The 23,551-nt window shown below is 36.1% G+C and overlaps 1 long non-coding RNA gene across 1 annotated transcript in view; it reads right to left on the reverse strand.

The window, feature by feature from the left end:
- The window catches only part of LOC146591285 (uncharacterized), a 53,472-nt gene that overhangs the window by 20,005 nt on the left and 9,916 nt on the right, over positions 1–23,551 (reverse strand). The window contains exon 2 of the long non-coding RNA XR_014896841.1: positions 17,534–17,639. This is a non-coding gene — a long non-coding RNA (uncharacterized LOC146591285). The remainder of the gene's footprint in view (positions 1–17,533; positions 17,640–23,551) is intronic.

The following is a 23,551-nucleotide window of genomic DNA, read 5'->3' on the forward strand; positions in this document are numbered from 1 at the left end:
AAAGTCTTGGCCCCTTTCTGGGCACTATTTGCATTTGGAATGCAAGTTTGGAGGCTATAAGAGAGAACATTTGTTGGTTTTGCAGTTTAGAGATGTTACTTCAAATTCCATAGATCATGCTTCCAATCTGACCTTCTCACCTTCCTTGCTCTCTTCTTTTCCATCCCACCCTTAGTGATTTGAAACAGTATTTGCTGTATGATTTTCAGTTTTTCTAACTAATAGTAAGTTAGCATTGCCAGCATTGCACAGTCAGTTCCAACTTTTGCAGTAAATACTTTCTGAGCAAGTCAGTAATTAATGTTGCACTGATGACTGGTGGCATCTGTATGAGTTTATTATCATCTGTACTGAAATAYAATGCACAATGAAAGCATGGGGGATTCACTCTAAAGAAAGAGTCTAATAAATTTACATGAATTAACATTAAATTTAATTTGCCACATGCCAACCAAACTGTGCAGCAGATCTAAATCCTTTAAAAGATATTGATTTCTCTGTTGAAACTATTCCCAGACCTGAATGTTACATTTATTTCCAGACTTTGCTCCATTTTTTACAGAAAAAACCTTTCAAGACATGATGATTGATATCTATGGATTATTTTTTTTCTCTACAAGAGAGAGAAACTTTACTTTCTTGTGTCTTTTAAAGAATGTTTAAACCATTAATTTACCCGTGCAGGAAATAAACTTGATATATTATTTCTATGTTGTCTCTTAGCCCAAATATGAAAGTGTACCAGAAATCTAATATGAATGAAACTGCACTTTCTTTTGGTAGTATTTCCATTCAAAACAATATTAATATTGGAATAAACAGAAACTAATGCCTAGCTAAGAACCGTAGCTTGACCCATTGCACAATGGACTAAGTTGTGGCTTCTAGCATCTCCCTAAAGCACCAAATGTGAAATGGATAAAGTCAACATCATTTTAACAGAATTCATCACTGTTTTAGGAAACTTGGTGTCAAAGAGAGTCCAAATTTAGAGCAAAATGAAAGAGTACACAGAGTAGAAAAAAAAAACAGAAAGACAGATGCCAACAAATATGACCTTTCCTTGCAGAAGTTCCTCATGCTGTAAAAACTCAGAYGCATAGCTTTTTTGCTTACCCTGTTTTACAGAGAAATGTCCAAATACAGGCCTCAACATGAGCAGGGCAGGCTTCCAGTAAACTCCAGTAACTCTTCAGTGTTATTGGACATCACAAAAGAAACTTGTAAACCTTTCTTAGGAACTTATAAGTCTTTTGATGAGAAATTTTTAAGAAACAGTTTCACTGGAAACAAATCATATCTCCTGAACCAATGACACTAAGATGGTATCAGGCTGGTAGTTTCTTTGCACTACTTCTAGTTTGGCTGCATCCAAATATTCATTGTAGATCTACTTGGAAAGCTGAAGTACCCTCACACACATGCAGACAAACCTGGCAAGTCTGTGCTTTGGCTTAAAGTCTTGGCTCTGGCTGCAGCCTGTGCATGGGGCAGGACCATCAGGATGCCTCCCAGGGACCTGGAGAGCTGTGTGCTTGCTGAAGCTGCGGTCTCTCTTCCCTGGTGCCTTCTGATGGCATTGGGGTCTGTAGGTCTCAAAGGCTGAGACTGAGTGCAATCTTAAATTAAAAACTTTCTAGACATAGTGCACCAGAGAACAAAAGCTCTGCTTCTGAGTTATTGTCTCGGTAACCAAGAAGCCACAATTCAGTGTGTTTTAGAGGGGGGAGAGCACATTTCAGTATCATTTCAATATATTTCAGTGGCTAATTTTGTTGCTACTTCTCCTGTAGCTACACAAAAAATATGTCCTAGGAGCTCAGAAAAACCCCCAGAACATCAATGAAAAGATTTTTCGAATATAGACTATACATGTATCATTTAGGCAAACTGGTAACATATGGTTTAGGATCCAGCATAGTTTGCTGGACAAGTTTGATTGTTAGACTGCTAGTTTCATGGCAATAATCTTCTGAAAGAAAAGGAAGTACCCTTCCAGGGAGCTATCAGGTCCAGATATGTTAAAGTTAATGTAATGACAAATAGTACTGTTTCTATTATATCATCTGTCTTTCATACCTTGTCAAGATAGATGGGCCAAAAGAAAATGGCAGGATGATGAATGCTTACCTTATTTCACAAAAAGAATCAAAAGAGGCTAGAAGGAAGGTGGGAACTATATAACACCATCATCAGTCTCCAGGATGTAAAAATTAGTGCATGTCATCATAGATTACATCAGAAAGGAGACAGGTGCTGTCAAGTAGACAGTATTTAGAGAATATCCTAAAATTAGATTTTCAATCTAAGAAATATGATAGGATAGAAAATATAATTATTCACTCACTTTTCTGAGGGTCTTGTCTTTTAGCTTACAATATGCAAATAGAGAAAATAAGCATCTCCCAGATGAGTTCTACTCTTTCTCTCTCTTTCTCTCTTTATGTCCATCTTTCCTTCAGTCTGTCCTGTTTTCCTTTCTTTTTTTTCTTTTTTTTTTTTTTTAACTGCAGATGAAAGAACAGAGTGGGTGGAAACAGGATTAGAGTAATGCTTTCAACAAAATATTTTTAATTTGGCTATGAAAAAAAGACATCCTTTAGTAGCACAGCAAACTTCAAGACATGATCCAAAGCATCTGTGAACCGCTTAATTTTTCTGAGTAAATGTAACATGTCACATATTATATTATCTTTAATTATAAGAAGAAATTAAAATATGTTGTCAACTTTAAACAGATATCTTTGATATAGGCTGCTAAATCAATATACTGCAGCTTTCTTTTTTTTTTCTTTTTTGTCAAAGACATCAGCAAAATACAATGGTCTGGAAATATTTTGCACTCTTTTAATTAAAAAAAACAATAAAAATTTTTACAACAATAAATGGACTTTGGTTCCCATGTGCAGCTACTTTACCATATAGCTTGGCAAGAAGGCAATTTCAACCCTCCCTTTCAGGTGTATTTTAAAGGAAACGGTCTACAGCCTGAGGAGGATGTGGGACTATAAATCCTGACTTTAGTATTCATCCTTTGCAGTCCATATTTCAACAAGTACTTTGAAAACAGGTAGGATTTGACAAGACTGCTCCTGAAGTGACTCCTGAAGTGAATTTTTTTTAGGATAGTGATTGTTTTAAGTCATTACAAAACCTATAATTCCTCATATGAATTACATAGGGAAACTAGAGCACAGAATGGCACCTGAAAGTTGACCTATGAACCAGTTTGGCTGTAGTGCAAAGCTTGACCTTTTTCCTCACCCTCCACGTCCAGTTGTTTCATATTTAGTTTTATCTGTTACAAGTAAGCAGTGCTTTCTGTTTAGATCTTCTAATCTTTGAGAAGGATTAAATATTTCACCTTAGTCTGCTTGGCTGTCAGATTAAATAGTTTAAAGTAAACAGAAGGAGAAATGATAATGATACCGTAAACTCTACTGTGCACAGCAGAGTGCTTATTCCAAAAGGATATCGAGTCTCTCAGTCCATACAAGAYTCACCTGTTTTTTTCTACAGTCTTACTCTACTGAACCCAGCATAAATACACTGTCCTGGGAGAAGCCTGAGGAAAGATTTTGTTTCTGTATGGATCATCTAGACAACATCCAGATGGCTATTTTTGATAGCCTCTTCCAGTGTCAAGTAACACAACCCTTCTCAACACTGCTTTGTCCACAGTGTTAAGAAAAGCACGGACGTAAAACAAATGTGCCGTCTTCTCCCTGTCCTTCCCTCCCTATTCACTGCCCTGGGCATGCCTAGCCAGTGGCTAAAAGCCAGGTGAGTTTCGAAGGTGAGGATCATCTCAATAACTATGGTGCTCAGAGAATTTTAACAGTCAAAATGCTGAAGGTGCACCTTTAAAGCATTTCAGACATAGACTTAAATGTCTAAATTCTTGTCTAAGTCTCATTTTTAGTATTTAAATGGTTTTTTTTGGAGGGGGACGTTTGGCTTTAGTTCTGAACTGACTGAAGATATCCCCATGAGTAAGGAAGCCCTGCTGTTCTTAGGAAAAAAACAACTGAAGAAATAGTGGTATGCTATGATACTATAGTATAACTTTATAACCAACTTTGTAAACGATGAGCTTTAATCAAAGCAAGTTATTAATACAAATCACTATTGGTATTGTTAGTATGCAGTATGGGCTAAATTTATACTAATACAGCGAAAGAAGCTGCTTTTTCAAAATATTTTTAAAAGTACTTTAAAAGATGCCTAAACTTTAATTTATACGATGGCGATACTACTCTCTAATACACTTTTAACAAAATTTGACTAATTTCTCTCCTGCTCTAACACTATCTAAGATTTCACTTTCATTGTTCTGAGATTGTGGGTTGTAGTATGTTTATATGAATGCTGATTCAAAWGGAATTTGGGAGAGGGAAGTAAAATTTTAAGAGTATGACATTCAAGTAAACAAAAGAATGCATTATGGTGTTTATCCATTACTCAGTAGGGTCTACAAAAACACTTGGAAGAGCTTGTGTGTACCTGACCAGAAAATAAATAAATCACAGGCTTAAATGTTTTAGGGTTGCTATACTCCCCCCTGTGCCCCCTACCCCCCCCCAAAAAAAAAAAAAAAAGAAAAGAAAAAGAAAAAGAAAAAAGAGAGATCTCACCTACATGGTCAGTCAAAAGCCTGGTAAATCAGACTTTGATTTTGTAGCGAAATCAAAATGTTTGCCATCTAACTTGCATTTCTATGAGGAATACAACCAGAAGGTTTTATTTATCACAATGCATTTAATTCCAGTACATCCCAAAGCATGTTACAAACTTAAAATCATTTGCTATTGCAATATAACTACCTCAAGAGAAAAAAATAATCTGTTTGTCAGAAATCAAAGGCTCAAATGTATCTGACTTAYTGAATTAACTAAATATGTTGTCTCTTTCACCTCCTGGTGGTTACTCCACAAGGTAGAGAACAGCTGACACAATTATTTGTTTAGAGTTTTTGATAATTAAGAACAGCATAATCCCCTTTACTTATAGGGGATGTAAAAAATCATAGATAGAGTAGTGGTGGAGGTTCATTAAAGAACACTGAGTTGGACAGGAGAAATAGATGAGCTCTGTCTTTTAAACGCTCTCCATAATGCTGTAGGGAAAATTGTGTTGTGATGAAAGTTCTGTTTTGGATAGCACATTCTGGAGGTCCCATGCAGGCATCAGCAGGAATTAATTAGTGTTTCTAAAAGCAGTGCATAACTTTCTAACATAGAAGGTATTGTGTTCAAAATTAAGTAATTTAKTTTTGAAGTATGTCAGACTACTTAAAGAGGAGTAGAAATTTATGATAGCTTGGAGAATAATAATCAAGATCTGATGACAATACTATAGACAAATGGTYTTAACTCATAATATTCCATGTGTATTTGATAGCGTATGTCATAAACACCTACATGTTTATCTGTTAACTTGAGGTGCTAATTCAAAGAGTTAAATGAAATTATAAGCACCATTGAAGGGGTGAAGAAAGACAAAAAAGTGAGTATAAATAAGGAATCCTTGATGAAAAGACATGTGAAAGTAAAAATGGGAACTGTATAGCTAAGTCCATCATTTTACTATTATCCCAGGGAAAATAATGAAAAATACTCAGAAGAAATGCTATTTACAAATGGTTAAGTGAAAAATGTATAATGAATTTCAGTGATGTATTTTATTAAATAGAAAATGGATCTCCTCAAGATAAATTTTCTGCATTTTTTGAAATTACAAGTATGTCTGGGAAAGCAAGCTCTACTAAAGGTAGATCTACTATATTGGCATTTTTTCACACAGTAAAAAGTGGATTTAAAAAATCAACATATATATATGTGTGTGTATATATCATACTAAAAGGATGGGGAATTGGCTTAATTATTGATGGAAAAATATGTTAGTATAAAGAAAGAATCAGCAAGAGCAGAGTGAGGGGTAGTGCAGGAATCTGTCCTAGGCCAGATAAGACTCAACATTTTCATGACTGATCAAGAAATAAATTTTAAATTACATGTGATTAAACCTGTTAATGATGCAAAGGTTGATGGAATGCTAATAAATAGTCTTATATCACTAAATCATTGAAACCCACTTAAGCAAAATACTTTTTAATATAGCTAGAAAAAAAATGCAGACCGTGCCTTTGAATGTCAGATGGTAGGTGCATCTACATTATCAATTTATTCAGCCGCAGAGTGTACTTGAAGTGAATCTTCTCATTTATCCCTGCTCCTGTGCTTTGATTCACATTGTGGAGCACTGTCAGAGGACATGAACAGGATTCACTTTTGATGACACTAAAGTGGAAGATGCACTCAAGGAGTGAACCTGTCGCATGATAGCCAAGTCAGGCACAGCCCATAGGACCATGTAGAACTAGCCTAAAGTATTCCCCCTCTCCAGTTAAATACCTGTATGGATACCCCTGTTCACATCAGCTGCTTTTCTGTACAGCTCTCTATTTGCCTGCGTAGAAACAGCCAATGTGTAACTGAAAATAGCGTAGCTGTCTAAGTAGGCACGTGCCTTACTCTGAACTCCTGTAGTGACACCTGGCAGAAAGGGCTGAGGCCATTCTAAGATGCTTGACCAAGGTGGTAGTGAGTAGCAATGGGGAGCTGAATATTTATCAATGCTTTTCTCCATTAGTTATTTTATTACTTGTGATTGTATGCTGTTAGTTACATTATCAAACGTTAGCATTATCAAACTCTCTAATGCTGGACTAACTTCTGATGATCAAATTTTTGAGAGGTTATTAAAAAGTAGGAGAAGATTTCAAAAAAGATCCATGAATTATTCAGAGAAATATCTTAATGTGAGAGTTTTAGAGAACTGAGTCTCAAAAGTCTCAAAAGATTTAGAGGTAACTCGATTATTCTGCAGAAGTACTTTCCAGGAGAGAGGATACTGGATTCTGAAGGACACTTAAAACTAGCGTAGTAAGAGCTAGAAAGCAAAGCCAAGCAAACGTTTGCTCTTCCTGCCATAGAGCTGCATGGAGGTCCCCAAGAACCTGATCCTCTTTGGGGCAGAAAATATTCCTAACCTGTGTTGCTCAGACATATTAATGAATGATTGCTATGAAGTAATAACCGATGTTATCTTTGAACAAACCAGTTGTGATTCTGGAAGGGGGAATGACTACCCAGGAAAGGTGTCCTTCGTCTTTGCACAGACTGGGTAAGCTGCTATGTTAATCTTCCTCTTGATAATTCAACTGAAATGATAAAGTATTTTAAGGTTAATAAAGAAGTTGTATGCAAAATAGTTTTAAAATCACAAAGATTTCTATTTCACTGCTGACTGACTTTCTTCTCTGGCAAATTGTTTAACTTCCTTCCCCATCTGTCAAACGGAAAAAAGTATTTGCCTTTTTCTAAGAATATTTGTATTACTTATTATATTTAGTATCATGAAAAACAATATCACAAAATATTACAGTGATTTAAAAGACTCCTTTCATCATCTGTCACCATTTTTTCTAGCTTTCTAGATCAGTATTTTTGGATTTGATTCTCCTCTTGCACTAGTATATGCCAAGATAAATTCTTTCAAGTTCTTGAAGTTACACTAGAAGAATAGAGCCTTYTCCTTTTATCTGACATGTCTGATGCTTTTTAAAAACTGATTTAAAGAACTGTTAAGAAGAATTATCACTATATTTTGGCAATATTTACATTAGAGTGATTTCATATTTGATGTTGTGTGCCTTCATTGGCAAGAGCTTGGTTTAGTTCAGCTTGCAAAGACTGACTTGACTCATTTTAGACTGCTGTAATCTAAGGGAACTTGCTAAACTTGAAGAATCGTCTCACAGTAAAAAAAAAAAAAAAAAAAAAACAAAAAAACCTCATCCCTACTGAAAATTAAAATGCCATATTTTTAAGTAAACAGGAGTGAATTTGTAACAGAAATTTTTATGAACAAGTTTAATTCAAGAATTTCATGAGTGATGTACATTATACTGCATAGCTTCTAGTTATGACTTTTGATAGCGTGTATTTGTAATGAGCTCTTATTCTTGAAGTTCAATAGCAATTAAAGATAAAAATTTTAATTAGAAGACCTTAATAGAAAAGTTTAAAAATATAGCTTGACTCTCCTTTCATATCTCCCTTGTAGCTGAACATATGAAGAAGAAATTTCTCACATTTGCTCAAATATGTTGCTAAATTAAAACTTTGTCCAATGTAAAACTTGAAAAGCTTTATAAACTTTATGTACTTTTTATTAGGCCCTAATCATGAATTTTGTAATGTAAAACTTATGAGACTTTAGTTTGAGGAGAAGGGTCTAATACTGTCATCCCTTTAAATTCTAGGTTTGTTATATTCTAAAATATGAGAAACTGTGAAAAGAGGGACCTTTTGCTCAGATAAATCTGTAACTAAAGAATAAATGAAATGGAAGCAAGGGAGTAATCGAGACACTCAATTTAAGATTCTTGATGCATTTTTCCTGCACATAACACAAGACTTCAGACCAAAGTGCATCTAAGAGGAAGGGTAAGTGGCAGTTTGGAGAGAGGGGTTAAACACTTTGTAGTATAATTTACATTGGCACTTGGGCCCTTCTTGGCTTCTCTATGAGCTCTGACCTTAGGTCAAATGCTCCATTTCTATTACAGACCAGTAAGTCCTTAAACCAGACCGTGCAGAAGGTCAATTAAAATCAGCTTTTTGGCCAAGTTCTACAGAGCCTTTAGCAGCTTAATTCTATGCCTACAGAAGGTATTTTGCCAGCCAGAGGAGGCAGAAGGGTTTCACTGTTGAAAATAACAAAGGAAGAAGAGCAAGTTAAGAATAAAGTGCGTTGCTTACTGAATTTAAAGCCTTGCAATCCAAAACTAGAGCAATKCTCACTTTTTTTCTTCTTCCTTGAAAATAGGGGAAAAAACTCTTCAAAATTTGTGAGTTAATCATTATTAAACACAATTGTTTTTCCAAACTTGCTTATAAACAGTACTTCAACAGAGAAACTGAAGGATGCACCAATTTACACAATCTTTTAGGTAGATGTCTATCTAATGTAGACAACAAAAGCATCATAAAAGGGACATAGTACAGCAAGAAGAAACCAAAAGAAATCAGATGAATGTAAATCAGCAATTATAAAGTATACTAATCAGCCTGCTGTTAAAAACTGTATGAACAATAACGKAATCTTTAGTTTATATATAAATTGTTAGCTTTGCAACATAAAAGAAAAATTCTTCTAGTGGAGCTTTGCTGTTTTCAGAGTGTTTTGACTCAGGTATTTTACCTTGTTGTTGTATTATTTGCCTTCCTAGGAGAGAAGGGTATGGAAGGGAAAGAAGGGAGAACTCCTTGTGCATACATAGTTCTTCTATTTTTAAAATAGATGATTTGTTTCTAAGTGGATACTATTTATTTTAGGGAATAATATTTAAGAAGACACTATTTACTTAGTTAAAAGCTGGCCACTGCATATTAAAGTAGCCACAAGGGAGAAATACAGGAGTAGTTGAATGGTAGTAATTTAATATCTGGTGATCAAAAAGAATTTTATCAGTTGCTTTCAAGTTCAGAGGGAAGGCAAATTTGGTTAGGCAACTAACATGACGTTCTGACTCTGACACAGAAGGTTTTTTTTTTTTTTTTTTTATCAGAGTTCATTTTCTCTAGGCCAAGTAGGAGCCTGTGTCTGATATTAGAAGTGTATACCCTCATGAGAAGGTTGCAGCCTGTAAGAGTCTCTTGATTTGTCTCAGATCTTGTCATCACCATTTCCTCTAAACAGTCATCCCCTCTCTCTAGCACTCCCCAAGTCATAAAAAACCCTTCTGGAGCATTTCACGGAAAACTGCGGTCAGATTTCAAAAAAAGGAAAAAGAGAAGGTGTTGATGTAGAGAATGGTTTAAAAAGAAGAGTGATTGCATTAGAAGAGATCTCTTACTGCAGTAAAGGACAAATGTTTAATTTTAATAGATCATTACAATTTAACCTGTCAGGTAAAATTCAAGCTACAAAGAAAGTATCCAGCTATGAACATGAGAGCTTAAAAACAGGCTCCTTTATTTTCTTATTCTAATTTTGGAATGTGCCATTCTACTGTTTCCTTTTTTAMTCATATTTAACTGATACTGCCTCAGTGAAAAAGAAGATAGGAGGTTCCTTTGTTTTCTGGTTTTCAGAAGTACCTGATTCCTTGACAATCCTGTTTCAGCAGTCTCTCACAGAAACACACACGTACACACACACGCACGCACGCACTCACTCTCTCTCTCTCGCTGATAGTTTATGTGCTATGCTTCACCAGCCCTGAGGAACTGTAAGTCATTAAAACTTTGCTAAAACAACTTTCCTGCCTAGTGACTGTTTAGTGATTTTGTTATTAAAAACAATTAAAAAATAATGGGAATTTTGAATCCCTAAAAGGTTGCACTTAAAATCCAATAAAATCTCACCTCATTACTAAACCTAATAAGACTAGATGCAATTTAGCATGAATATTATTTAAAAGCTACTATGTAGAGGTTTGCAGCTAGTCTACACTATTGTTAATGCTAAACTACTGTCATTGCCATATACTAAATATTGTCATTAAGTATCTAATAATTTTACACACTTTTATTACAGTCAGCAGGATTTCATTGTTCAGGTGCCCCAGTGGGACACTGGGAACGTGTAGGAAACCAGAACATTAACAGCTATCCTTCCATGGCACTGCAGGAGCGCTGCTTTGTTCTTGCTGTGATTAGTCACCTTCAGGTGGAAATGAAAAACCCATGAAATCTTCTATTACTTACACCTTTTACAGAGGATATTTATAGTGCCATGGTTCCAAAACTTGCTAGTTTTGAATATTTATGGATTCTGAAGAAAGGCATGTTTTGCTGTTTCTCTCTGTGCCCACTTCTTCCCTCTCTTCAGTTTCTGCTTCTTTCTCTAAAACGTGTAAATCATTTAGACCAGTTTTGGTCTTGGCAGGCTTATGTCACTGTTAGATCTTTACAAATGAGCTACTGATGCGCAAGTACCAGGACCCTCCTTTCCTCCACAGAAGGCTGAAGCTTTGCCTTCCACCACTCTGACGTACACCGTCGGCAATCTCAAGGCTTGGAAAAGTGATTTATAGCATTTGAAGGTTCTGGACCGCTATGTGGTCCATCTTTCTAGGACTTTCTGGTTATTAATTGCTCATAAATGTTCATGAATTTGTATCACTGATGAACTTGTTAGCTCACATACAAGCTATTTATTATTCATTTATAAGTAAGTAATTACGCTGATGATTTTTGCATCCTCTATAACTACTCATTATGTAAACTAACCATGTTATAGACCCTCCACTGATTCAGACTTCAGAAATAGCACTCCCTGTCTGTGGTTAAATCAAAGATTTTTATTACAAAATAAATAATTATTGATGGAAATACTTGTAATAGATAAAAATGAAGATCTTTGTTCATAAGTATACCTCTAAGTAGCATACTTTACTCACTTTTAAAAAAATCCATAATGATCATTATAAATAAGGAAAGGTGGAGTATTAAATGCACTTCTTTGAAGAAGAACATATAGTTAGTTGATTCAATATTTATTGAATTCAAAACTCTGTTGCCAAATAATTCTCATTTTGAATTGACAAGGACATACTCATCTTGATAGTGGAATAATTTCAAAATTGCAACTAGAATCATTTTAAAGAGAAAGGGGACAGCATCAAACATCCAATGAGAAAAATATTGTCTTGATGAAGGATAACTTCCTTTTCATTGCGCTGTTCTAATTTAGTAACACTTGAATTACGACTACAAAGCTTATTAAAACTGTGCTGTCACTCTTAATTGTACCTCAGTAATCTTCTAACTCCTTAACAATGACCGGTTTTGATAAGCTCAACACAAAAGATCTTGAGACTATGAAAATATTCATTGAAGTTAATGAAAACATCTCTCAGTTTGATCTGTAGGAAAAAAGCTTCACAAAATTGTGCATCTTTGAGGGGAAACAAAAACTTGTTTTTACAGAGTAAAGTGTCATATAAGAGAAGTATGATGCTCTGCAATCATATTTGAATAGAAAGTCTTTGACTGCAAGGCAAATTTGAGGATAGATACACAGAAAAAACAACATAATGTCCCATGTGACAGGACAAGAGGCAATGGGCAGAAATTGAAGCACAGGAAGTGCTGCCTGAATGTGAGGGGGAATTTCTTCCCTGTGAGAGTGACGGAGCACTGGCACAGGTTGCCCGGAGAGGTTGTGGAGTCTCCTTCTCTGGAGATCTTCAAGACCTGCCTGGATGCAACCCTGTCTAACCTGCTCTAGGTGACCCTGCTTGAGCAGGAGGGTTGGACTAGATGATCTCCAGAGGTCCCTTCCAACCTTACTGATTCTATGATTCTAGGCTGAGTTACCAAAACGACACCAAGCGGATGCTTAACTGCTGAGACATCACTGCACATGTGAGCCCAAGTTTGAGAGAGGCATTGCAAACATACAAAATATTTTCAAACATTAAGGAAACCAAAGGTTTATATAAATCTTTTCTGTATTTTTCTTCTTTTACCGTTTTGTTTTTTGCTGGGGAGTGAAGGCACAGCTAGAAACACTTCATTTCTGCTATTCTTCTTGATTTTCTTTTATATTTCTGGGCGTCTATTCATACTGTACTTTTGGGAGCTGATGCGGAAGTATAAGCATAGAAGCCCTGTGAGCCTTGGATTTGAATGACTTAAAAATCATAAGCCTTTTGCATCCAGGCAAAGGGATCTAGAACAGACTCTGGGACATCTATGAGGCAATGTTCCCAGTGACTCCAGATTTGGCTCCTTCGGGCAGCCCACAAAACAGAGGTGAAAAAACACCAGAAAACAAAATCCAAAACTTGTTCCCTCCTCTTTTTTTTCTTGCTAAGAATTGTCAGGTGTCCTTTTGCTTAATCAACRTAAGAAAGAAATGTAAGAAATGCTCCCCTTTAAACAAGTTAATTCACTTGTTTTCTTTTTGTGCATACCAGATAGCAGAGTTTTTTGCTGTTTCACATGTATTCTCCATTTTCCACATGTATTTGTCGCTACACTGTAAATGTTCACTCTACTGCACTAAGATAATCCTATTTTTCAGGTCTTTTGGGTAGCTTGGTGTGTGCTTAAAGCCTCCAGCTGATCTACAGAGAAACTTAGTGGCTTAAATTGCATATAACTTCCACTTTCTTTCTTTCTATCTCTCCATTTTTGTTTGTTGAAGAAGAGCCATTTAACTTGCGAATGTATTCTTTTATTTAATGATAGAAAGGCTTTTGAACATCCTTGAATTACCTTACAAAAAATGAATAATATTCTAATAATACTTGCAGCATTTTCTGTAAATACTGGTTTAGTAATAGCTTTAGACAATTTCTGATGTATATTAATAGATACATATTCAGAGTAACTACAAGCTGGTGTAAGACTTCAGCTACAAGAATGATTAAAAAAGTAGGAAATTATTTCTGAAAATGTTATTTTTGGCAATGAGACTCACAAGTACAATTTAAACATTTAAAGCTCACATAGGTACTCTCAGAAAGAGATCAATAGCGCAGATTTGCAGATTCATTAAAGACTCTTACTCACTAACCAATGCATGACACCTATCAAAGCGTTATTCCTTTCATCTGAGATGTACCAGTTTTACTAGTGACATGCAATTAACCACCTTGATTTTGTATTTGGATCAGTAACTGTAAATTGGTTAGTTTATATAATGAGCAACAATACAAAAAGCAAAATCTTCAGTATAGTTAATTCAAAATGAATAAATAATGGCATACATATACTAACAAGTTCATCAGGCTGACATGTACTATGAATGCATGAACATTTGAGAAATTAACAGTCAAAGTGATACTGATATATGAAGACTATTTTTGTACTTCACGATCAAAATACTGCTTTCTGTGTCAGAATTCTAGCTTTAATGCACTGAGTGGGAGTTTTGTCACCAAAGGTAGATTTCAGATCTGATCTCTGGCAGGAGAAAAGCCTGAAGAAGAGCTCATGTTATTAGGTACTTATGAGAATCTACACAGAAGATCGTTCTTGTAAGTGTGTCCACTGCACGGAAAACTTCAGTTTGAGCTCACACCTTTCTTGACTCAAAAAACATCCTATCAGGGGATACAAATCAGAGGAAGATAGGCTTCATTAGTTCCAGTTCTACAGTCTCATTGAACTACTTGCTTGTTCAGTTTTTTACTTTAATCCTTAGTGGTTTAAATCTGTGTTGTCTAATTTATTGGCCAATAATGGTAGTTTTGTTTTCAATTTATGAATGTTTTACATTATTTTAATTGACATTTCTGGGCTTTTAAATTGCTTTTACACAGAAGTCATTCTCAGAGGATTTAATTTGGTTCTGTGTAAAATTTGATGAATGTACAGAGGGATGTGAAAGAATAAAAACAAAGAGCTGGATACAAATCTCACAACGCAGAAACAGCTCCCTAAAGGGGATTCTTTCAAGCAGATCAGTGTCTTTCTGTGTTGAAGTCAATGGAGCTACACTGATTTACACCTCCTGAGGATCTGGATACACACCATTAATACCTGATTCAAAGTCCATAGAAATCATTTGCTTTTAGTGTTGTAATTTTGCGACTAGAATAATCTGTTGGTATTTATGAGCTACCTGCTTAATGAGTTCTGACACGTTTGCTAGGGAGCCTGTGATCACTTTGTGCCTAAGGTAAATCTCAGAGGAACATTTCCTGCCTGGGATGCTCTTATAGCAGTGCACACCTTAATGGCTCTTGGTTATTAATAGGCAATCCAGCTAGTTCATTTGAAGAGATGTTGGATGCTGCTTTTATTCTGAAACCCATCTCATATGGTTTTTGGATGTTAATGGTAGAAGCTGAAGTTGTTAGTTGTGAAACCCATGTCAGAATAATATTGAAACCCAAGTCAAATGTTTTAAAAGCATTACATAAAATATACACCTGTTCATTTATTAGGAACAGTAAGAGCCTATCAGTTCTAATTCCTTAGGTTCTTACGCAAAAAATGGAATTTGTGAGTTTTACCCTTGGGGATAGAAAGAGCTTTGCATAGGTGCTTCCAGGGCTATTTGAGAAGATGATCCTGATGCTATGATAGAAAACTTTGTCCTGAATCTTGGCTGAAATAGGTTTTAGAGCAGCAGAATTGTGGTATAAAAATGAATGAGGGATGAACCAGCATATGCTTGGTGGTGCCTTCACTTGTTTTGATTATCTTGAAATATGAACATTTCACAGTTCTTCAGTTTGTTTGTTTGTTTTGGGTTTTTTCAGACTTTGCTTAGGAATCTCATGAGAATAAACATTATTGTGACACTTTAGTATGTTTCTTTTTCCAGTAGGTTTCAGCTGTAGTATTTTGGCACTTGTAGTTCCAGTCCCGGTACAGTTAGTCCTAGGCAACAGTAAACAGTAAGCAACATGCCAGACATGGAGAGCTAGAGGAAATGCAGATGGCTTTTTATAAAGTTTTTTCTCTTTCATTTCAAAATTTTCTGGCGATGTGTTACTGGCTTGCTAGATGGCTTATCCCTAGTTTTTCAGATGGCTCATGTGAACACTTAGCAAATACTTTTTCTTTTCATTTTTTAGAAAGTGTTGGATGCTTGATAAACCCAGATAAAGCTTTTGGATGTTTACAGATGCTCACATCTTCCTTGTATTGTATAGGAGCAGGTCACATTTTCATCTCAGCCTATCAAGATGTAAAGACTCTCACTGCAATGAAAAATATTAAGAAATCAAATTAACTTGTTGGGATCTCAGAAAATTGTCTAATAGGTTCTTGATGGGATGATTTCATTATTATATTTTGTTTATTTCTCCTTATTAAAAGCCATTCCTTGTTGATAAGTGAAGCCATTCTCAGCTAACTAGCAATGTCATCAAGACGTACTTATCAGCCCTGGGAACACAGTTGCCAAATCAAAAAATAGCCTGATTGGAATGCTCCTCTTGTTTCACTTGGACATTAGCAGTAACTGCTGTGCTGATGACCCTGAGGAAGTCTTGCCTGGTTATGGCGGAATTGTCTCATCTTTTCCTATAAAGTGAACATGACGAACGATATTAAGTACTATCAGTTTTAAGGCTAAGTCTAATTGGATCAGAGCGATAAAAGTTAGAACAAAATAACTCTTAGACATAGAGGAAGCTTAAGTATTTTGTGTCTTAACCTCTCATTTTAGTTCCTTCCTAGATGAATAGTAATTCAAGAGTTTTTTGAATGATACATTTTATTATAGCATTTTTCATTAAAATGTTTCTAAAATTTGGAAAAAGATTTTTCAGCTCCTATTTTGGAGCTGAAAATACTGACATGCCATAAGAACATCTGACATTTCTTGGGTCTGCCAGTGACTGGATCTCATAATTAATTCTCTTTAAAGGAGCAATTAATTTAACTTATACAATATAGTTTATACTTTTAGGGGAAATAATAATTCCAAAAGTGCAGACCAGAACATTTGCCTTGAATTTAATTGCCGAGATAATTAATTTCCAGAGTGTTCAGCTCCCACTAAATATCCAAATGAAAAGAGCTAGGAGCCAGGGAACTTGAGAACAGTGACTTTATGACAGCTATAAGATGATTTTCTTAGTTGCTAGGGAGCTTAGCAGCCCTGTAGACACGGCAGCATTGCCAATGTAGAAATGGCAGCATTGCCAAAATGTGTGGTGAGTGGGAGACTGGTATGTCCTAATTTCATGGCAACCTGCCATGTTGTCTGCCAAGGAACTAGAAAAAAGTGCAGCGTGACATGTGAGCTGTTAGGAAAGTGGGCAAATCGTCCTAAAACATAAAATGATTTCCTTAGACACAAGTCAAATTGTATTGCCACGTTTCACGTTTGAGAACCATAAGAAAACTTTTTTTTTTTTTTTTTTTTTTTTTGTCCGCAGACTATCCATGGGGGCTTGGTGATATCAGTTGTCAACAGAAATGAAGATACATTTTTTGGATTAGGCTTTTAACATTCCTGTGGCTCCGTACCTGCAAAATGAACACAGTATCAGTTCCCTGACTGACTGTGAAGTGCAGAGGATAAATATTATTGTGCAATGATGCTCAGCTACTGTGGAGATGAGAACTTTATCAAAATTCCAGACTTTAATGGACAGTTGTTGAGGGACAGTAGGAGGGGTGTAGGTTCCCAATATGATTTGCAAGCCAGGAACTTTGTAAGGCTTAAGTGTGCGCTTGATTCTAAACATGTTTCTAATTGAGCAAAAATTTTTTTTTTCCTGTGTGTGTGTATTTTTTTAACAGGAACTGAAAGAGTGAAGATTGAATAATCTTTGATGCAAAGAGTTAAATGAGGTGACTATGGACATTATCACACCTTCTTTTTTGCTCAATCTGCTGTATTTCACAATGACTCAGATCAGAGGGGAGGACTTGTGAAACTTGTGAACCTTACAATACTATGCATGATTTAATTACACCAATATCCTGCCAGGACATGCATGTCTAATGAAAATACACAGAACCTGTAAGGAGGAAAGTTATAGTATACTTACTGTATCTACTTTAGATTTTCCTTATACCTTTGTCATAAGCTGGTAATAGAGGTTTCTGTTAATGTGGATCCATCACTGGAGTTTCTTGTCTGCAATATCCCTTCTCCTGTATGGAGTAAAAAAATGGAAAGACTAATCTACTTCCGCAAATACACATTCTCCTGAGTCGCAAGCTGTGAGCAGTGACATTTTTAAATGTGCTTTTTTTTTCTTGCTTCTGACTACTTCATGACCCTAAAAATGTCAGCAGAGTCCTGCTTGTTATTTATTTGAACACACAGTCACCTTAATGCTACAGGTATGTATTACATGTGCCTTCTTAATAAAGACAGAGCTTTTAGATATAAACTGCATCTTTTGAGATTTGTAAAATATACGCAGTATCTACAGTGTTTAATCCCTCCTCCCGTGCCCCTCTCCCTCCTATTCACCCTCCCTCCTATTTCCCCTTCTAAAAATAATCAGTCAGTGGATAAATGAATTATTTTAGTTATCAAAGAAAGTTATGAAAGACTAGTACCATTTCTGTTTTTCTGGAAAATTTTTGTATTATAGCACCTCATATTTCTAAAACTAACAAATTTTTAAGAAAGAGATTCTTTAGGATGTGCAGGAATAGCAAAAAAGATACATGCCTTGTAAAGCTTGCTGTAGATATGAAAGTAAACACCCAGAATAAAGGTGTGAGCTTACTAGAGAAATATAAATGATACAGATAATATTCTTCAGAGACCAACAGAATCCCAAATCTGATAAATTTTGTATTAGAAGAACGATTAAGGCAACAAAGGGCAAGAGTAGGGTGAAAAATCATTTCTTACATTTAAACTAGCTGAATGGTTTCATAAACACTTTTTCATGATTGACTTTGAAGTGTCACAAGTGGGACTTAGCTCTAGACAAGGTTGGGGTAGAGGGCATATATGGAAAGTTCATTCTTTTTTTAGTGATGTTGGTGTTCTCCATCTATTTTATGCCTCAGAAGGTAAGAGACAGATCTCTTGTATGCTTTTCTCTTTTAATGTTGCCAGAGGTCACCTGTAGCATTGCTCCTGGAAATAGCCCCACTATGGAGTCATTTCCCACAGGCCCAGATCTTGTTTTATCACAGCTGTGGTAAAGTCAYATTTTTGAAGAAAGGATGTTTTTAATTATGCATCAGATCTACATTATTTAGGTTTAGAAAGGTATTCTGAGATTGAAGTTTCTTTTTTCTCCTAATCTAAAACAAGATTCCTTTTCCCCAGTTTTCTGTCAGTTGGAATGGAGCATCTTAAAATGCAGGTTAAAGGACTGCTTACATTGCTCTTATGTTAGAAAAGGTCTGAAAACAAGTGTCTTCACAACTTCTTGCTCATTCATTAAACTTCTATGGCGAACAAGGTGCAATAATGACAAGAACTCAGCTTCTCAGATGAATAACTCAAAATAACAAAGCATTATGTTTTTTTCTACATAAACATTTGCCTTACTTCAGTCACCTCGCATGTCTGTCCTCTTTGGTGTTTGAATTAGCATGATTTTAGTCTTTATGCATCTATTTTCTTAAAAGTATATAGAAAAAAGAGCAAAAAGGTGTATTTTTAATTGTCATTTGGTGAAATTGCAGGCTGCCCCTCTCTGCCTGCCCCTGATGAGAGAGAACATGGGCAAATACTGTTTTTTCCTGGACTGAAGCTAGAAAGGGGAGGAAGATATGCTGTGATTTCTGTGTTTGGTTTTGTGGGGAAACAGATGTCACTCATGTAGCTAGGAAGAAAGCCTGACCCTGAAAGTCTTAAAACGGTCTTGAGTTAAAAATGCCCACAAAATTTGATGTGGCCATTACTTCATTTGGATTTCCCTTCCAGAGAAGCATTAATTTTTTTGAGATTAACTTAAATCCAGTGTAAGTACTAAAGACACGAAAGGATGAAATCAAGGTTAATTAACAAAACAATTAAATCATTGATTACAAAAGTGATAATCACAGTAGAATAAAGAGCAAAATGGTTCCTATTGAATAGAGCCTCCTTAATAGCTGTGCTCAACCCTTCTTTCTTCTTATTTTTTTTTATTTTTTAACCAGTTCCTTAGGGAGCTTCTTACACCTTCTTTGTCCCTTTATTCTCATACCCTTTGTGCCCAAGAGAGAAGGAATGGGAGGAAGATCTTGATAGATCTATATGAAATATCAGTTTCTGCTTTATGTAACCTAATTCTATTCTGCTTTATATTTGTTTATTTTGCTTTCCAATAAACATGGATATTTGCTGTTTAAAAGGCTTTAGTGTAAAAAGTACAGGTAAAAAAGGTGGTCAAGTATCGTGATACTGGTGAAATAGTATTTTGCTTCAAAGGATGAAATGAAGAAAATGAGGACCAAATATTTTATGAGCCCTAAGAGGCAAAGCTCTTTGAATAACCAATAGGGTCTGTGCTGTCAGCTGCAACTGTGACTTTTTGGGAAAAGGACTGTAACTGAGAAAGACACATTTCCTTTTATCTCTCTCTTTTTTATTCTCTTTCTCCTTTATGTATAGTCTCCCTTACAAAAAAGACTGGACTAGACTGTAGCAATAGGAATAAAAGTGCTGTCTGAAATATATTCCTTTCCTTTGCCAGCAATGGCACTTCAAATTCCTGAGAGAACAGTAGAAAGAAAACACGGAAGATCATTACAGGGCAGATGTATTTCAGGTGGTTTTGGGGAGGTTCACCAGATGGCACTGTTACATACAGGCCAACGTTTTTTTACATGGAACCAAGGAGGCAGGTGGGAAGGTGAAGAGGCTCCAGGGTGTCCTTCCTCAGCACCTGTGCGTGGGGGATGCTGGTCCAAGGCTGCTGTCTGGAAAATACATCTTGCCCAAAGCATTTCTTTTTGTGATCGTGGCTTTAAATGACAGGCATACCAGCGATAAGGCCGTAGACCTCCCTGCGCCGCTGGTTCCTCAGAGCGGTCTAAGGATAAGCACCACTGCACAAACTCAGAACGACCCCTACTAAGTAGGCTGAAATCGCTGTAGTAGGGCACTCTGTCGCCTGCGAGGGGTCTCTGGCGACAGCCCCGAGCGTTTGGGTTCAACAAGCCGCCTGCGCAGCCTCAGCGCACCGCCCCCGCGCTGCTGGCGCCAGGCTCCTCAACGGCTGCGGGGGCGACCGTTGGGGCGGGGCCGCGGCGGTGGGCGCGGCTCCCACCCCGCCCCACCCYTCCCGCGCGGCGCCGCGGCGCGGCGGGGTGGCTGTCGGCTGCTGGGGAGCCGTTGGTGCCCCCGTGASCCGGTACGCGTGGCTGGCGAGGCAGGTATTGCCGAAACGCGTAGCGATCGCTGTGCCTTTAGCATTACAAAATTAAAAATGATTAGTACCGAAAAGGATATTTTCCATCAAAGTTTTCGTTATCTTCGGTAGAAACAAGTAAATCAGTCTTGAAATCCGTTGCTGTTGTTCCTTGAATTAATAATTTGTCAGTAGGCAAATGTTTTTTTCCTCAATTTCTATGTGTTTGTCCTTGAATTTTAAATCAGTTCTTTAATTTTATTTTCATATTTAAAACAAAAGTTTGACTTTYGATTGAAATTATAATTTCAGCATTTTAGGGCAGATTTGCACTATCTTTATTAAATTATGAAGTGCTGTCTTATACACAAGCTTCTCAGATGATGGGTAAGTTTCCACAGAATCTGTCCTCTGGCTGCTCTGTTTTGGTCRATGAAGTGTGAAAGGCTACCTGATTTTCTAATTCTCCCAGGTGTAAAAATTGTTGATGAGTGAATAGGCTTCCTAATTTTCTTTTATATAGCTATGTTTACTGTTTGTCCATGTGATACTGTGTGTATGTACTGCTGACACGATTTTCAATTGAAATTTTACCTATACTCAATGTAATCGCACCAGAAAATAACGAGAAAAAGAAAGCCTAGTAGTTTGTTGATTTTGTTTTTTATATATTTTTGAATTTTGATTATACAAAAATAGAGGAACTTGGATAATACTGTAATTTTCCTTTATTTTTCCCCACCTAAATTAGCTTTTGTGCTAAATTAATTATATACTGGAGCAGCCCCTAAACTGGGGCAACATTGAAGAAATCAAAAGCATTTAAGTGCTGAGTCTTGACTTCACCTGTTTTAAATCAATCTAAATACATGTATTCATTGCCCAAATAGTCACTGAGTTTGATCAAAATCAGATTTTAATATTTTTTATGTTGCCCCTAAATATGGTTAAGAAACCTATTTTCTGTAAAGTATATTTAAGTTCATTATACTGAGCTCATTATGTCTGTTCTTTTGTAACATGCTCTACATTTGRTTATCTCCAAAATTTCTGTGCTAGATAAAATCTCATATTGCTATCTCAAATAATTTGCTAAATTTTAGAAACTCAACTGAACTGTAATAGTTGTGTTCTTCATTTCATTTTGATTTTGACTGGCTAGCCATCCAGCTACTGTTGATGTAAAGTATTAAAATTCTTAGCATATTCTTATGACAAGGTGTATGACCTTTCCCTTTTCTTACATTATTATTCATCTTTCTTTGATATCATTGGCATGTTATTTCCAGTGCTTTGACATTCTTGGCATTCTGCCATGTTCTTCACACTTTTGACCCAGAAATGTTAGAAAGGGAAGCACATTTTTAAAGAAGCTTGTTCCTACAGGAAAGGTAAACACATTGCTTTAAARCAAACTACTTTCCTTCTGCTCATGAGAATTTTTGGTTTGTTTTGTTRTTTTTTTCTGCACAAACAATTTGATGTATGCATTCACCTGGTGGATGGTAGCTTTGAGAATAATCAGTCATTAACTATAGACTGACAGGCTGAGAGATAACATCATCGCAAAAGTCACATAGCTGTTGTGGCTCGAAATGCAAGTTAAATCAGATTTTATGGTGTTTTGTAGGACTTCCAAGTAACAAGGTTCATTGTGATTGCTTGGATGTAATATTATTATGAATCTAATTCTTATTAAAAAAATCTCTGRTATTGTAATATGTGATAGCGTGTTACCTGAACAAAAAAATAGGTGTGTGTGTCTACGACTATACTAGCTATCCCTGTGCCACAAAGAAAAGCAGTTCCAAGTACTTTAGCCAGTCCTAGGGTAAATTATTTTAGGGAGGGGTAAAGGGCAAGCACCACCAATTTTACATGACAATTAACAGAGAAAGATCTTTGTTTCATAATCATATTCTGTTGCTTTCCACATCTTCAAATGTAACATGAATCTCCATATTTAAATTAGAGTTGGTGGGAAAGTATGAAAATCTTTAWAATGGATTTTTGTCCATAAAATGTGGATCACTGCATAATCATTGCTGGCTGCACTTTTATCTGTGTAAAGTCCTAAGAGTGAGCAATTTACTTATTTCATTCTTTTTCTTCTTATGACTACATTGTTTGAAAAGGATTAATTCTTTGCATAAACATAATGCACCCTGATTAATTAACTACTTACTCCAGAAAGGTTTGCTAATATATACAAGTTCGATATTAGCACCTACAAGCTAGTGTGATCTTTTCTGTAATTTTATGATTGGTTCCTGGATAGGATCTTAACATTCTCAAGATGTGGTGTACTTTGTATGTGGAAAGGTGAAGTTGTGGAAGGAGGGCAATCCAATGAACAAGCACAGGCACATAGACTTTGTCAGTGGAATGGGCTAAATACAAAAATATCTGAAGTCCTGCCTTGTAGCCATCTGAGATGCAGGCTTTTAACTCACTGWCTTTAAAATGTGAGGAGGAGGAGGTATGCACTACTTAACTATATAAAAGACAGGCTAGAGCATTTGCCCAGCCAGTGGGTGGTTTGTGTTAAACAGACACTGGGTAAATACCTGAAGTAAATCTGAGACGAGGATCTTCAGTTAAATGGGGAATTTAGTTAGACTCCACTTAGACGAGGATCTTCATTTAAAGATTCATTTTTTTTCCCTTGCTGTGTGCCCTGTGATACCTCTTCCATGCTATTTCCTTCTTCTGGTAGGAATTTTGTGTTTCCTGTACAATGAACCAGCTTCAACRAAA

The sequence above is a fragment of the Rhea americana genome, unplaced genomic scaffold, assembly GCF_003343005.1.
Source record: "Rhea americana isolate MKP2758 unplaced genomic scaffold, rheAme1 scaffold_38, whole genome shotgun sequence".
NCBI classification, from domain to species: domain Eukaryota; kingdom Metazoa; phylum Chordata; class Aves; order Rheiformes; family Rheidae; genus Rhea; species Rhea americana.